Consider the following 17,439-nt stretch of genomic DNA (forward strand, 5'->3'; position numbering starts at 1 on the left):
ACACCAGCGGTTTCCCCATAGGTATAATTGTAACAAAAAGTCCGCAGAGGAAACCTCTGCAAACTTTCTGTCTAAAGTGATGCGGGATGAACCGCGATGCGTTGCCGCTGTGGTTTTTCCTGCAGCACTTTTTCACTGCGGGACGTCCTGTGGGGCCTTAGCCATAGGGAGCCTTCACACGGAGTTTACGCTCTGCTCATTCAGACGCGTAAACACGTGTCAAAGTGACCGCTGTAAAACACAATCCCATAGACTTCAATGTGTGCCGGTTTTATACACGCTACACATTGAAATCAATGAGTTTAAAAGCCTCCCTTTGATTTATGGGCCCTTGAGTGACAGAGCCTCAGTGGGCCCCCTTGTAAAGGAGGCGGGGGAGTTGGGACACTGTGCCTCGCAGATGAAGCGAGTGACGTCACGCAGGAGTGTGGCGTCACCAACACCATACCTCTCAACTTCTGAAGAGTAGAAAGAGGGTCAAAATTTAGCTCCACCCACTTTTATGTTGACTCCGCCCATTCTCATTCATTTTTCATGTGCTCCCACACAGTATAATCCTTCTACAGTCACCCGTAAATTATATCCCCCCCTCCATCTCTGTCCCCAGTTTCATGCCGTTCTCCCCCTTCATCTGCCCAGTTTCATGCCCCAGTGTCATGCTGTTCCACCTCCCCCATCTGCCCCAGTGTCATGCTGTTCTCCCCCCTTCATCTTCCCCAGTGTCATTCCATCCCCCCCCTTCATCTGCCCCAGTGTCATGCCGTCCCCCCCCCTCCCCTTCATTTGTCCCCCAGTTTCATTGGGCCCCCTCCATCTCTGTCCCCAGTTTCATGCCGTTTTCCCCCCCCTTTATCTGTCCACAGTTTCATGTCCCCCCATCTCTGCCGCAGTGTCATGCTGCCCCCCCCTCATCTGCCCCAGTGTCATGCCGTTCCCCCCCTCCCCTTCATTTCCCCCCCAGTTTCATGGACGCCCTTCATTATGTTCCACCTTAATGTTTAATACAAAACAAACACTTACACTCACCTTCCATCGCTCCCCAGCCGCTCCTCTCTCCGCTCTCTCACTCCATTCACATAGTTGTAGGCGCGATGTGATGTCAAGCCTGGGCAGGCAAGTGCTGGGGGGCCCCCAGAGGCTCTGTGAGCCCCGGCACTTGCCCGACTATGCCGTGCATTGACGTTGGCCCTGTCCCCTGGCGCCCGCAGCAGTCATTGTGCCCAGTGAGCAGCGCCGAGCTCCAGCTCCTCCCACAGGTGCAGTACTACTCGCTCGCCGGCTTCAATATGGGTAGTACTGCGCCTGTGCGAGGAGCTGGAGCTCGGCGCTGCTCACTGGGCACAATGACTGCTGCGGGCGCCAGGGGCCCGGCACATGGTGGCGGGCCAAAACCGGGCCATTTTTCAATTTGGCCGGGCCCCTGACGTCAGTAGCAGTAATATTAGCCTATCGGCAGCCATGCATGTGGGGCCACTTGACCTTGTGGCCAAATGTAAATTGCCATAGGCATCATATGAAGTGGTGGCAGCTACACAAACATGGCATCCATTCTGACGTAATCTTAATTTAGAGAAATTACTCCAGAAAACTCTGAATATTAGAATTTCTTCCTCAGGATTTAGTCCCAGCAAGCAGAGTTGTTATACATGCTGAGGAAATAAAAGACTGTTAGGAAGTTGCAGAAGTTTTCTCTCCCCTGTGACTGAAGTGTATGTAGATAGAATGGGGATCCCCTGGTTTTGGCCTCCTGTGGGGTCCTCAGTCCTGTGTAGATGGATGTACATAGGAATAATGAGGCTGTGATGAGTGAGAGGTGCAGCGTGTGGAGGGAGGGGGCGCCAGAGAGTGACAGATGAGGATTTCCTGTAGGAGAGGGGAGGCTGCAGCCTGTGGGGACTGTGCACATCACACACCGGGCTGCTGCTCCTTCATGCTGCCTGCTCTCAGCTGCTACAACTTGGCTGTGCTCTGCCTCTGCTCTCCATTGGTGTGGGGTGCCAGTGTGGAGTGGGCACAGCTCGGGCAGCAGAGGATGTGCTTGTACTGAACATGCTCAGCAACACATTTTGTTCAGGAGTTCAGCGCTGAAGGAAGTGCAGAGAAGCCGCGGCACTAGCGCCTGTCCCCGGGGAGCTCCCTGTCACCTCCGGGTCACCTCAGCCAGCGCCTGACATTCAGCTCTGCGGAGCCCCAAAACTTTCCTGCGCCCCCTGCTATGTGACTGCGCCTGCCGGGGAGACAGCGCTGCGACTTGTGCGGACCCTGAGCGCCTCAGGTAAGGGGGCATTATACGGGCACTGCGGGGTCCTATACACAGGGCATTACCCGAGGGTTTGGCTATTTGCCGGACTTCTGTGAGCACTTTGGGGTGCGCTGTGTATATTGGGGGGCTGCAATCCTTCCTGCCTGCCCCGCTGTCACTGAATTGTGACTAGGTGATCGCACTGTCATTGACATGCTTCTGTTTATGATGGGGCTGCCTGTATTGTATATTGGGGGTCACTGGGATCTCGGGCTGTATTGTACATTGGGGGTCACTATAAGTTCTGTCTATATTGAGGGGATCACTATGAATTCTGGTTTTTATGTTACATTGGGGTCCTTGTGAATATCAATTTTATTTTACATTGAGGGTCCCTATAAGTTCTGACTGTTTTACATTGGGGGTCACTATGATTTCTGACTATGTTGAGGGGATCGCTATGAATTCTGGTTTTAACTTTACATTGGGGCGTCTATAAATATCAATTTAATTTTACATTGAGGGTCACTGATTTTTGACTGTATTTAGAATTGGGGTTCTCTATGAATTTCAACTTAGTTTTACATTGGAGGGCAATATAATTTACAACTTAATTTTACATTAAGAGGATCAATGAGTTTACAATGGAGATCACAGTGAATGCTGACATTGACATTTAGGGTCACTATGAACTCTGACATTGAAATTTAGGGTCACTATGAACAATGACGTTGATATGTAGGGTCACCATGAACTCTGACATTGACATATAAGTTCACTATGAACACTGACATTGACATTTAGGGTCACCATGAACTCTAACTTTGACATTTGGCGTCACAATGGGTTCTGAATTTATGGGGGCACACTGTGATTTCTGAGATAAATTTTACATAGGGACCTCTGTGGGGTTCTTATTTTAATTTATTCATCTTGAATGCATGCATCAATGCAATGGTAAGGGCATATTCACATACAGCAGATTTTTACCCAACATTTCTCTGTCTTGTTCATCTGAATCTGGCTTGAAGTCCATGTGCTTGTCACTAAAACAACCCTGGTCAGATGAAGGAAGCAAATTTTCAGTTGTAGGGTTTCTGCAACAAATCTTCCACGTGTGAATATCCCCTTAGGAGTCGCTGGTTCATAGGTGCACAGCTTGGAGATCCTTGGAGCAGCTGGGGACAGATAATTACCAAGTCTCGTCAGCGCAGTTACAGCTCCTGCTCACTTCATTGCAGGGTCGCACATCCCGAGGACAGGGACCGCTCGCACCTCTCACATCACTGCTCATTGGGATTGATGGATGTCAATGAGTTCTGTTTATGGCATCATTTGTGGTGGGGTCTGCAGTAAGGAGACAGATGTGTGAGCAGGTAGTGAGTTGCGGAGAGGAGGGGGCACATACTACAGTGGCATCAATAGCATTTTATTAGACTTTTTCTAATAAAAGTAACAGACATGTAGATAAATAATTCACACATCATTGGTGTCACTCTCATTGACTGTCCATTAGTACGGGGATTTCTAGTGGGTATATCAGAAGGCATTGATGCAGGATTTCTCTCAAGAATTAAAGATGGGGATCAGGTCCATAAAGCTGCTGAAAAGAGAAACACTGGGGTGTTGAGGCGAGTAACTGTGTCTTCTGCTGTTTGTCTTCAGAATAGAGAAATGTAACTAGCCGACCATGTTATATTCAATGTAAAGCGGGAAGAAAACTGCTGCTGACACCTCTTAGGTTGGCCTCCTGCGAGAACAAAATGGTCAGGGGTGTTGAAATCTAATAACCTTTTTTTTCCTCTCCTGGCATCATCTGTCAACCCACTTATGACTTTGGCTCAAAAAACTGCTGCAAAATCTGCTACAAAAAAGTAGCTTTTCTGGAGCCTCAGCCGAAAAAAGTTTTCTGGGAATGGTAGGAGTCCAACTAGGGGTGCAGAGGGTGCAGTCACATCGGGGCTTCAGGAAGCTTTCTGTCTAAAGTGCTGTGGGAAGAACCGCAATGTGTTGCCGCCGCGGTTTTTCCTGCAGGTCTTTTTTGCTGCGGGACACCCTGTGGGGCCTTAGATTAAAGCTCACTACATTTATTACATGTATCTCAGTCAAACTTGCTGACTCTGGTGGGACTCGCCACCATCTAGTGATTCCTCCTGATTCTCCTCTAGGGGCAGATGTTGGGGAAGATAAGGATTGGGCAGTTGTATTTCAACATACCAAATCCTTTTATTCTGGGTGGACGGCCTGCTTGTATTTCGGAGGTCGGGAGAGATAGTTGTCTGAGAGACACCCATCCACACTAGATTGTTGGATGACACATCTGAAATAGTTGCTGTGCAGTATGGCTACATTCACACTTGCATCATAATTGATCCTAATGGACTGCAGCAGATGCCTTCCCTCAGGAGTCATTGTTTCTTTGACTTCAAGGGTAATAATATTGGATTGTCATAGAATAGTGCAGCGGGCTACAGTATTCTGACCATCCAAACAAAAATGGAAATCTGATGTAACTAATTGATGGCAGCTGATGGCACACACCGGGCACACGCCACCAGAAAAATCTCTGGGAAATTATCAGTAATGACCAAATAAAATGTTCAAAGACTTGCAGTGTGATCAGATTCTCTAAAGTGCTTCTGGATGCATTATTAATACACTATGTTATACCCATTTTTTATGCTGGCGTTTAGTCTTTTGGGTTGTTTTCTACTGGTAATTGTACAATTTCTTATAAGAGATAATAAAAATTAATCAAACTGTTACCCGGGGAGATTTAATAGGATACAGTAATATCTCCACTGAAATGATTGGAAACCTTGTAAGGAGTAGATTTCATGGCTAGCTCCCAGATTGTACGCGTGCTTTTACATGGGTGTTCTTACTTTAGTGCAGGCGGGACATTTTACATAATAATCCGTGCTAAACTATCCCCAGGAAATAATGGCCTATGGTTAGCCTTAAAGGGGTTTTCCGGCCAAAAAAATGTTTCTTTAAAAAAGGTCTGTTAATGCTGTTAACCCCTTCCCGACATGCGCCGTAATAGTACGGCGCTGCAGGGAAGGGCTTCCCGCAAACCGCCGTACTATTACTGCGGATGCATGGTGCGCACACAGAAACTGTGCGCGCACCATGCACAGCGGGTATCAGCCGTAATACACGGCTGACAATGCCCCGTAACACCCGCGGTCAGAACCGGGTCCGATCGCGGGTGTTAACCCCTGAGATGCCGGCGGTCAACATGACCACCGGCACCTCCGGGGTTTCAACATAATATGGAGGCGATTGGCACCCCCTGCGCCGGTTTCGGGGGGTGCCGGTGTTCGTAGGGGGCAGCCCGGGGTCTGATCAGTGACCCCGGGTCTGCCCCTTCACTTACCCCCTCCTCGCGCCTGGCTGATCCTGCCATAAATGAAGCTGTCAGCCTGTGTGTCCACACAGGCTGACAGCTTCCTGTGCTCTGCAATACACGTGTGACGCTAGGTTCACACCTGCGTTCATGTCTCCGTTCTATGGTTTCCGTCTTCTGCATGGTAGAAGACGGAAACCATAGACCGGGTCCGGCCGTGAGCGGCGGTGAGCGTTTTAGGCTCTCCGCCGCGAAACCGGATTTTTTAATCCGGACACAGAGTAGTGCATGTTTGACTCTGTGTCCGGATTATAAAACCCGGTTTCGCGGCGGAGAACGCAAAACGCTCACGGCCGGACAGCTTTCTCACCCATTCAAATGAATGGATGAGAAAGTATCCTGCAGGCTTCCGTCTCCTGCATCTGTTTTATGCAGGAAACGGAAACCTGCAATAAGGACAGATGAACGCTGATGTGAACGAGCCCTAACACGTGTATTGCAGCGTATATGTATTGAAGCAGTGATCAGCCGATCACTGCTTCAATCCCCCATGGGGACAGAAAAAAAGAGTGAAAAAAAAGTAAAAATAAAAAAGTTTAAATAAGTTTAAAATAAATTAGAAATAAATAAAGCTCCAAAAATCCCTTTTTCCCCATATAAAATGTTTTATTATGTAAAATAAAGAAAAAGAGAAAAAAAATTACATATTTGGTATCGCCGCGTCCGTAATAACCTGAACAATAAAATTAAAACATTATTTAACGCGAACGGCGTAAAAAAAAAACCTAGAAAACCGCACAAAATAATGATTATTCACCACCTTTCCCTTACAAAATGTTCAATAAAAAGTAATCAAATGGTTAGATGAAAACCAAAATGGTACCAATAAAACGAAGAGGTCTTCCCGCAAAAAATAAGCCCTCAACCAGCTCTGTCTAGCAAAAAATAAAAATGTTATGCCTTTCAGAAGATGGCGATGCAAAAATAGTAGATTTTTTTCCCTGAATTGAATTCTATTCTGCACAAATAGCAACGCATTAAAAAATCATATAAATGAGGTATCCCCGTAACCGTACCGACCCGCAGAATAAAGGTAACATGTTACTTATGCTGTACGCTGCACGGGGAAAAAAGTAAATGCTAAAAAGTAATGCCAGAATTGATGTTTCTTTTACATCCCACCCAGAAAGAGTTAATAAAATGTAGCCAATAAGTTACAGGCCCCAAAATGGTGGCATTGAAAAGTACATCTAATACCGCAAACACCAAGCCTTCATATGGCCACATTGCCAGAAAATAAAAATAAAAATCTAGCTTGTACAATGTGAAGACAAAAACCCTAAAAGTCGCCAAATCATTAGGACATAAGTGGCTGCGACTAGAAGGAAATGTGTAAGCGGTGCGAGCGTTTTCAGGGGACACCCCATATTTAGAGCTTATGAGAGATAATACACCAGCGCTGATCCCCCAGAATGCCCCTCTTCCCCGTCCGCGTCATAGGAGCTGGTGGGAAAATAGAATGGGATTTGGTGTACCCAATTTACTCCACACAGCTTACACATTCACTTCGGGGTTACTAATGCTCACTACATCACTTGATAAATTCTTTGAGGGGTGCGGTTTTCAAAATGGGGTCACTTTCTACAGGTTTCCACTGTTTTGACACCTCAAGGGCTTTGTAAAAGCGACAGGGTTCCTGAAACTGATCACAGCCAGATCTGCCCTCTAAAAGCTCTTTGGCGCGCCTTCCCTCCTGCGTCTCGCTGTGCGTCCATATATTAGTTTACACCCACAAGTGGGGTACTATGGTAGTCGGGAGAACTTGCCTAACAAATTGTGGGATGTGTTTTCTCCTTTAACCCCTTGTGAATGTGCAAATTCTAGGGCTAAACGAAAATATTAGTAAAATAAAATCAAATTTGAAAATTTCACCTCCATTTTGTATTAATTCCTGTTAAGCACTTATAGGGTTAAATTACTAGGTATTTGTTGTTTTGGCTTATTTAAGGGGTGCAGTTTTGAAAATGGGGTGATTTATGGGGGGCTTTAATACAAGGGTCTTTCAAAACCCCTTCATAACTGGATTAGTCCTTTAAAAAATGGGTTTTGGAAATTTCTTGAAAATTTGGAATATTGTTGTTTCACTTGTAAACCTTCTAATGTCCATAAAAAATAAAAGGGTGACTAAAGTCTGATGCCGACATAAAGCAGAGATCTGGGACATGAGATTTATGATATAATTTTGGCGGTCTGACTTTCTGTATGCAATGCACATCATTTCAAATTTTATAAAATGCATATTTTTCAAAATTTCCACCAAATTTCCTATTTTTTCATAATTAAACACAAAACATATCAACCAAAATTTACCACTAACATGAAGTACAATGTGTTACGAAAAAACAATCTCAAAATTACTTTGGTAAGTTAAAGCGTTCCAAAGTTATTGCCACATAAAGTGACACATGTCCGTTTTGAAAAATCGAGCTTGGTCAGGAAGTCAAAAAGTGCCATCGGCGGGAAGGGGTTAATAGGTTAATAAATGCACCCAAATACCTTTAGCCGTGTTTTGAGTGATTTCTGGGTGTCTCTGGGAACTCATGGTATCTTCTGTATTTGTTTACCTGGTTCAGCTTCCACAGTAGCTACCTCTCACCTTACTACCCCCTCCTCTGTCCCTCCCTCCCATACACCCCTTCCCTTCCTCCCATAACCCCCTCCCTGTCTCTAACTATCCCGCACACTACTAGCCCTTCCCAACTAACTCAACCCCCACCCCACCCCATTATACCCACCCCTCTTCCTTCCAGACTTTCCCCTAAGGGCCAGCTCTTCCCTCTTTTCTAATTCTTCGGGTGCACACAATAGTCCCAGCATTGCCCATTTTTTCGAAATGGCTATGAAATTACCAGAAAAGTCCATTCACAATGGTAATTATTATTCTAAACTTATTAGATATTTTTAACCAGCACTTGGCCGAAAATACCAATATTTTGCTTTTTTGGCCTAAAGTGGTCAATCATCATTAGCACAGGCTCGCTGCACATTTTTTTTAACAACTTATGCCCTGACCTGGCACTTTGGTTGTTAGTGATGATTGGCTGGTTCATCCGAGTGTTGCATCATCGATGTAACGTATATGGTCAGCTATAGGATTGGCCATCAATAATCTGATACGGAAAACCCCCTACATAGCGAAACCAAAGTATAACGTCATCTTTTCTTTGTTTTTGTCTTTTTAACCTCACCCGGATTCTGTCTTCCATGTACTTTACTAGAACATCTGCTTTTAACTAATAAATCTTGCATTCATCTATGAGATACATCATACATTCATACAGTAGCAACAATCCACTTTAGTATACAAAAATAGACCCACCAAACCTAATATTATTATCAGTATTTATGAGGGAAGTCAGAATTGACGGTTCTCTGCTTTTCATGACTTAATATAATCAGGTTACATTGAATTGATTACTGACGGAAACACAAATCCAGTCTATTTTTAACATAATTGCTTGTCTGGTGAGGCTGCTCTCTAAGCAATAGACCAAGGAACCAAATCCTTGCTCATAAAATCGTTTATCCTGCACATGCACCATATATGGACTATTCTTATGATGTCATCAGAGTGAAAATGTAAGTCCTGGAGCTCGTATTCCGACTTCAGAAAGCAGAGTAACTAGGATGACCCGATGCATTCCTTGTGTGTTGAGAGGGGAAAGGAAGCAGAGAGCAATGGTGACCTAGGCAGAGGAAAACAGTATCATCAAGGGATCAGTAAGGTGAATATTGCTTTCTCTTCTATTTTTTTATTTATTTATAAAGTATTTATATGCTGACTTATATAAGCGCCATCACATTACACTTAGAGTGTAAGTGTCCATTTTCTTGTGGCCGGCAGACATGCGCAGTTGGCTTGGCCTGAGGCCTAGAAGTTTGAACACAGCTCCGGAAGAAGACGCGAAGAGAGGCCGTTCCAGACGAAAATTAATGCGGCGCTGGAGATTTCTCTCGCAGCATTGGGGACGCCCCCAGTGCTGTGAGAGAACTCTTTTGCACACCGACGGAAACTGGGATTTCCACCGAACAGCGGCTCGGAGAAGACATCTAAAGGTAGGAGAAGAATAACCTTTCTTAAGGCTATTCCTACGTGGTAGGCAGAAAAAATACTATTTTAATGATAGAATCCCTTTAACCAGTGCAGGGAAAACACCCATGAGATTTATTACTTCTCAGATAACCTGTTTAAACCATTTCTGCCATTTTGATCCTTTTTACTGGCAAAATCGTATGTTTTTCCTCAAAGATTATCATTGTCAAACTGACTGTATCAACAATATGTGCACTTTATGTTGTTTCTGCCATGTATTACTATATCAGACTACTTGACTTCACTGTTATATCCAGCTCTAAACGTTACATCTATGCAGAAAACCTATATTTATGATTTACCATTTACTGGTTGCACTGTGTTCTAAGTTCAAGTTTAGAAAATGGTCTTTTTTCCAGAAAAATCTGGTCTGTGTCGTACTGCTTAACCCATTCAGTTGTACAGAGCTGAGCTGCAATGTTAGACATAGCGATGTGGTTTCTCAGGGGAAAATGATGCCCTTTATTCTAATGTTGTATGACCTCTTTAAGGTTTTCTGCTCATTGAAGGCACATTGTAGCTTGAAGATTGGAGACAGCACCTAGACAATTTTGGTTGTGCAACCCAACCACAGGCATGTTGCACGACAAGTGATGTGAATGTTGTTTGTGACATCTTTTCTTCCAGGAACAATGTCATACTTGTTCATGGGTTATGTTTGCTAGTGCAAAATAGCTCCATTAAAGTAAATGGGACAGAGATACAAAATGACACACAGCTTGTGGACAAGTATGGAGCTTTTTTATTCTGGGCAACCTGTTAAATGTGTATTTCAGCCATAGGAGAATATGCAAATCTGTCTCCCATGATGTTAATATAGGTAGACAGATATAGGGGACAGCTGAGAGATTGACTTGGTAAAATCCCACATCATTGCAGCAAAGGCCTCTGGGAAGGTCAGGCATAATGTTAAAGGGAGCGCCCCTAGTGGGCTGCATGACTGAGGCACTGTCTCCCTATATTAACATCATGGGAGACAGATTTGCATATTCTTCCCATGATCCCTCACAGTGGAGCGCAAATGGCTTGGTAAGTCTCCACACACCTATATGGTGGTCTCTCCCTAAGGAGTGACAATATCCCCTTAACCTATTCCAGCCATAAGCATGCAACACTTATTTATAATATAAGAGGCATTAGGGTAAAGTAACTTCAAAGTCAAACTGGTGTGGTCCCATTAATACACAGTTATATACAAACAGTGATGTAATACAGTAGTAGAGGGATAATGTACATAATGATGTCACACAGCGTAGATAATAAACATTGTGATTTCGCAGTACAGGAACAATATACACAGTGATGTCACAGTACAGATATCATGTACACAGTGATGTCACAGTACAGATATATACACAGTGATGTCACAGTACAGATATCATGTACACAGTGATGTCACAGTACAGGTATCATGTACACAGTGATGTCACAGTACAGATATCATGTACACAGTGATGTCACAATAGAGGTATCATGTACACAGTGATGTCACAGTACAGAAACAATGCGCATTGCAATGCCATAGTACAGTAACAATATACACAGTGATGTCACAGTACAGATATCATGTACACAGTGATGTCACAGTACAGGTATCATGTACACAGTGATGTCACAGTACAGGTATCATGTACACAGTGATGTCACAGTACAGGTATCATGTACACAGTGATGTCACAGTACAGATATCATGTACACAGTGATGTCACAGTACAGATATCATGTACACAGTGATGTCACAGTACAGATATCATGTACATAGTGATGTCACAGTACAAGTATCATGTACACAGTGATGTCACAGTACAGAAACAATGCGCATTGCAATGCTATAGTACAGGAACGATATACACAGTAATGTCACAGTACAGAAACAATGCGCATTGCAATGCTATAGTACAGGAACGATATACACAGTGATGTCACAGTACAGATATCATGTACACAGTGATGTCACAGTACAGGTGTTATGTACACAGTGATGTCACAATACAGATATCATGTACACAGTGATGTCACAGTACAGGTATCATGTACACCAGTGGTTCTTAACCGTTTTTGAGGTACCGAACCCACCATTTTCATATGCACATTCACCAAACCCTTCTTTAGTGATAAATCAAATATGATTTTATTTCCAAATTCAAGACATAGGTATATGTTTTTTTACTGGTACACAAAATGAACTGTGCATAGGGCCTAGAGTTCGATCGAACCCTGGTTAAGAACCACTGATGTACACAGTGATGTCACAGTATAGAAACAATGCACATACTGATATAATACAGAAATAATAAACATTGTGACGTCATAGTACAGAGACAATGTGCATTGCAATGTCACAGTACAGGAACAATATACACAGTGATGTCACAGTACAGGAACAATATACACAGTGATGTCACAGCACGGAGGCAATGCGTATAGTAATGCCACAGTACAAGGATTATGTTGCATTGTTGCATTGCAATGTTGCATTGTTGCAATGTTGCATTGTATCCATAAAACAGATCCATTAAGCAGATGCTAAAATATGACGTGACTAGCCCATAGAATGGAGGGTATTTAGCCCTAGATTTACAAGGAGGGAAGGGTTATCCATTTACCTACATGCAGGATAGGAATTCTGATCATTTGTAGCTCGTCTCTGACATACCATCCCTGATGTACTACACTACCCTGACTGTAACTAAAGACATTATAACTGCATTATATCACATGCTCCTCTTCAGCATAATTCTAAGAATGGTGTGGAGGGATTTTCCTGTGCACGTGTGTTTTATTTCGTGCATAAAATGGGAGTTATCCAGCCCTAAAATGTAGAAGTGGAGAATGTTTACATAACATCCTTTCATGTACTCCTCAGCATTCCTTTGTACATTTCTAAGCAGAAAACTCCCGCATGTTTCAGTGTCAGTACATGGCCGCATCCCACCAAGCACCATCTAAAAGCGTGCAAAAGAAAGAACATTTTATTTTTAAGAATGTCACTTATACCCTCAAGCATTACGGACAGAATTTCACTACTATGTACAATAAGTACTGTCAGAAGTGCTTTCAAAATCACCATTGTGGAGTCATCATCAAAAGAGGCAATAAAAAGAATTCCAGGCATGATTTATGCTGAGTGTTATGCAGGATACTTTATCGCTTGTGTAATTATGCAGTGAAATATTCTAATAAAAAGGGCATTTTTTTCTGGGGAGTTTCACAGTTAAAATGAAAGGCACGATATTACAGCAAACACCAAAAAAAAATACCAACCCAACTGCAGTAGTAACCATAGGGATGGATGTCACAGTGACTCTAGTATTGGTAAAGCACCTGCTATCAAGTGGCCATTATATCTGGTGACGCCACTCGCCAGTGTCTCTCCCTTCCCTCCGTTCTGAAATAGTGTTGAGGCAGGGAGGCTAAGAGAGTCCTTTTTTTCTGAACAAGCAAGAATGGTTATTTCACCCAGTGGTGGTCCATAGTAGCTGTTCATTCAAAGGGGGTCTGTCAGCAGGAAAATCAGTATCAAACTAATGACAGTATCTTGTAGGGTGTCTTCTATACTTTCCAAAGATGCCTTTCCTATTCTGCATTGCAGCTCCATTTTCATGAAAATCCTTTTGTAAATTATCTAAAAAGGGTTTTAGTGGCGTGTCCTCTTCTGCCAGGTGCTTTGCTTTCCGATCCAGATAACCGCCCTTGAGTCCAACAGATTATGACAAAGTGTAAGATGTCACTTAAGCTACCGTATGGATACTCAGGATTGTCTTTTCAGCAATTTGTGCTACAGTAGCTCTTCTGTGAGATGGGACAAGACAGACCAGTCGTCACTTCCCACGTATATCAGTGACTTTTTGTTAACTATTAGAGATGAGCGAACAGTGAAATATTCGAGATTCGATATTCGTTTCGAGTAGAGCCTCAATATTTGACTACTCGATTGAATATCCAATCCTATTATAGTCTATGGGAAAAAATTCTTGTTTCAGGGGAAACCACTATTCGACTAAAGGAGAGTCACCAAGTCCACGAGTAGCAGGAGGAGAGTGTTCAGGAGGAGCGCTGTGCAGTTAAAGCACACGGACTCCATTATAGTCTATGGGGTCCGTGTGCTTTAACTGCGCAGCGCTTGCAGTTGCGCTGATAAAAAGTAAGCTCCCTCGTAACAGCAAGCCGCCAGCTCTCCCGACTAGCAAAGACGAGCCTGCGGCAAATCAATGTTGGTTCTGCAGCAGGCTCGTCCTTGCTAGTCAGGAGAGCTGGCAGCTTGCTGTTACGAGGGAGCTGACTTTTTTGTCATAGGAATGCATTGACCAGCGTTGATTGGCCAGTGTACAGCATTCGGCCAATCAACGCTGGTTCTGCTGGAGGCTCGTCTGTGAGGAGGCGGAGTCTAAGATCGGACCACAATGGAGACTACTGTGCTCCGATCTTAGACTCCGCCTCCTCACAGACGAGCCTCCGGCAGAACCAGCGTTGATTGGCCGAATGCTGTACACTGGCCAATCTACTCTGGTCAATGCATTCCTATGAGAAAAAGTCAGCTCCCTTGTAACAGCAAGCTGCCAGCTCTCCCGACTAGCAAGGACGAGCCTGCTGCAGAATCAGCATTGATTTGCTGAATGCTATACAGTGTATATCATTCGGCCAATCAACGCTGTTTCTGAATCGAATATTTACTGCAAATAGCTAGTAGTATTCGATAAGAGTACGAATATTTTGAATACCGTAGTATTCTATCGAATACCTACTCGATCGAATACTACTCACTCATCTCTATTAGCTATGACATGGTTTTCCTTACTTGAACCACTTTTGGTAAGTCCTGAGTACCACAAGACTCCACAAGTTGTAAAAATGCAATTTGCAAGTCCTGGTGGAAACTAGTGATAAATTGAGAGCATTACCTACAACTGCTGACACATGTATTAGCACCCTACGTTACAGCCCATTTGTGTATATTCACTATTGATAACCATTTTACAATTGGTACTTTGGCTGCACAAAACATGACTGCCACAAGCTTGGGTGGTTTGGTCTGACTTCCAGACCTACGTTAGTATAGATACTTGAATCTGGGCTGAAACTGATGGCATTAGGCTCTGTCGTTCCCATGTTAGGATGTCACAGTCTGCTTCTGACGGAGCAACAGATAATCAAGGGGCTACATCTTTCTACAGTCTTGAACTCTTAAGATGACAACCATGCAGGAAACCATCTGAAGTGGTTACTCAAATGTAAAGAAATAATTCATTATTGGGGAAGGGGCTTAGGGTATTACTATGCAAACATGTCCAAGTTTACTTTTTTAATAAAATATATGCCTCTAAAAAAAAATCTATTGTTATATTTAGGTGAGATCATCCTGTGTGGGTATATGAGCACATAGCGTACTGATACATCTAATGGATGGAGCCTCAGAGGAAGGACAACTAGCAAAGCAGTATTATTAGTAATTAGAGATTACTCATTTTTCATGTAGAAACTCCAGGGAGTCATTTTTAGGGACAATTTATTTAGGATATTTTTAGAACTTAAAGGGAGTTTGTCACCAGCCTCATAGATACCCAGCCTCATAGATAGGTTTGGGTCATCTGATTCAAACTGTGTTTTCCCCGCTTCGTAGCAATGAGGGCATTACCAGTTACCCCAAAGAGGTCAGTGGCAAGGCCATCATTGCTGCAAAGAGCTTGTTTGCATATTGTCATAAGTGGTGATATCTTGGTAATAGAGGTACCAATTCACAAGGGAAGAACATTTGTTCCAGGTGACCCTAAAATATCTATCTGCAGGGCAGGGTTAGTTTGTTAAGAGTCCCTTTAAGACTAATTGTTCGCTTACAGAACAATATGAGCAATTTATGAGGGATTGTCCAGCCAATATTTTTTTTTTTTTTAGAATCGCATAATAAATGTGAAAAAGTGATATGTACCTTATTGATCGCTGACTACTCTCGTTCTGAAGCTTACTGGGTCCCTGCTATAGTCTCTACTTCCTGTTCCTTCTTAACACACAGGAAATGGCTGCTTAGCTAATCACTGATCACAGTAGTTACCCTCCTCAGCCAGTCACTGGACACAATAGTTACCCTCCTCAGCCAGTCATTGGACACAGTAGTTACCCTCCTCAGCATGTCACTGGACACAGTAGTTACCCTCCTCAGCCAGTCATTGGACACAGTAGTTACCCTCCTCAGCCAGTCACTGGACACAGTAGTTACCCTCCTCAGCCAGTCACTGGACACAGTAGTTACCCTCCTCAGCCAGTCATTGGACACAGTAGTTACCCTCCTCAGCCAGTCATTGGACACAGTAGTTACCCTCCTCAGCCAGTCACTGGACACAGTAGTTACCCTCCTCAGCCAGTCATTGGACACAGTAGTTACCCTCCTCAGCATGTCACTGGACACAGTAGTTACCCTCCTCAGCCAGTCATTGGACGTAGTAGTTACCCTCCTCAGCCAGTCACTCGACACAATAGTTACCCTCCTCAGGCCGTCACTGCACACAGTAGTTACCCTCCTCAGCCAGTCATTGGACGTAGTAGTTACCCTCCTCAGCCAGTCACTCGACACAATAGTTACCCTCCTCAGGCAGTCACTGCACACAGTAGTTACCCTCCTCAGCCAGTCATTGGACGCAGTAGTTACCCTCCTCAGCCTGTCACTGGACACAGTAGTTACCCTCCTCATTCAGTCATTGGACACAGTAGTTACCCTCCTCAGCCAGTCATTGGACGTAGTAGTTACCCTCCTCAGCCTGTCACTGGACACAGTAGTTACCCTCCTCAGCCTGTCATTGGACACAGTAGTTACCCTCCTCAGCCAGTCACTGGACACAGTAGTTACCCTCCTCAGCCAGTCACTGGACGTGGTAGTTACCCTCCTCAGCCAGTCATTGGACGTAGTAGTTACCCTCCTCAGACAGTCATTGGACGTAGTAGTTACCCTCCTCAGCCTGTCACTGGACACAGTAGTTACCCTCCTCAGCCAGTCACTGGACGTAGTAGTTACCCTCCTCAGCCAGTCATTGGACGTAGTAGTTACCCTCCTCAGCCAGTCATTGGACGTAGTAGTTACCCTCCTCAGCCAGTCATTTGACACAGTAGTTACCCTCCTCAGCCAGTCACTGGACGTGGTAGTTACCCTCCTCAGCCAGTCATTGGACGTAGTAGTTACCCTCCTCAGACAGTCATTGGACGTAGTAGTTACCCTCCTCAGCCAGTCATTGGACACAGTAGTTACCCTCCTCAGCCAGTCATTGGACGTAGTAGTTACCCTCCTCAGACAGTCGTTGGACGTAGTAGTTACCCTCCTCAGCCTGTCACTGGACACAGTAGTTACCCTCCTCAGCCAGTCACTGGACGTAGTAGTTACCCTCCTCAGCCAGTCATTGGACTTAGTAGTTACCCTTCTCAGCCAGTCATTGGACGTAGTAGTTACCCTCCTCAGCCAGTCATTGGACACAGTAGTTACCCTCCTCAGCCAGTCACTGGACGTGGTAGTTACCCTCCTCAGCCAGTCATTGGACGTAGTAGTTACCCTCCTCAGACAGTCATTGGACGTAGTAGTTACCCTCCTCAGCCAGTCATTGGACACAGTAGTTACCCTCCTCAGCCAGTCATTGGACGTAGTAGTTACCCACTTCCACCATCCGATTTGAACTCAGCTCCCCAGCCCTACAAGGCTACAATATGGTTGGT

The 17,439-nt window shown here is 44.3% G+C and overlaps 1 protein-coding gene across 1 annotated transcript in view; it reads left to right on the forward strand.

The window, feature by feature from the left end:
* Positions 1 to 2,009: 2,009 nt before the first annotated feature.
* The window catches only part of RFTN1 (raftlin, lipid raft linker 1), a 262,249-nt gene continuing 246,819 nt past the window's right edge, over positions 2,010 to 17,439 (forward strand). Inside the window, exon 1 of the mRNA XM_075271433.1 lies at positions 2,010 to 2,275. The gene's annotated coding sequence lies outside the window, so the exon portion shown is untranslated. The remainder of the gene's footprint in view (positions 2,276 to 17,439) is intronic.

The sequence above is a fragment of the Leptodactylus fuscus genome, chromosome 4 (assembly GCF_031893055.1).
Source record: "Leptodactylus fuscus isolate aLepFus1 chromosome 4, aLepFus1.hap2, whole genome shotgun sequence".
Classification (NCBI taxonomy): domain Eukaryota; kingdom Metazoa; phylum Chordata; class Amphibia; order Anura; family Leptodactylidae; genus Leptodactylus; species Leptodactylus fuscus.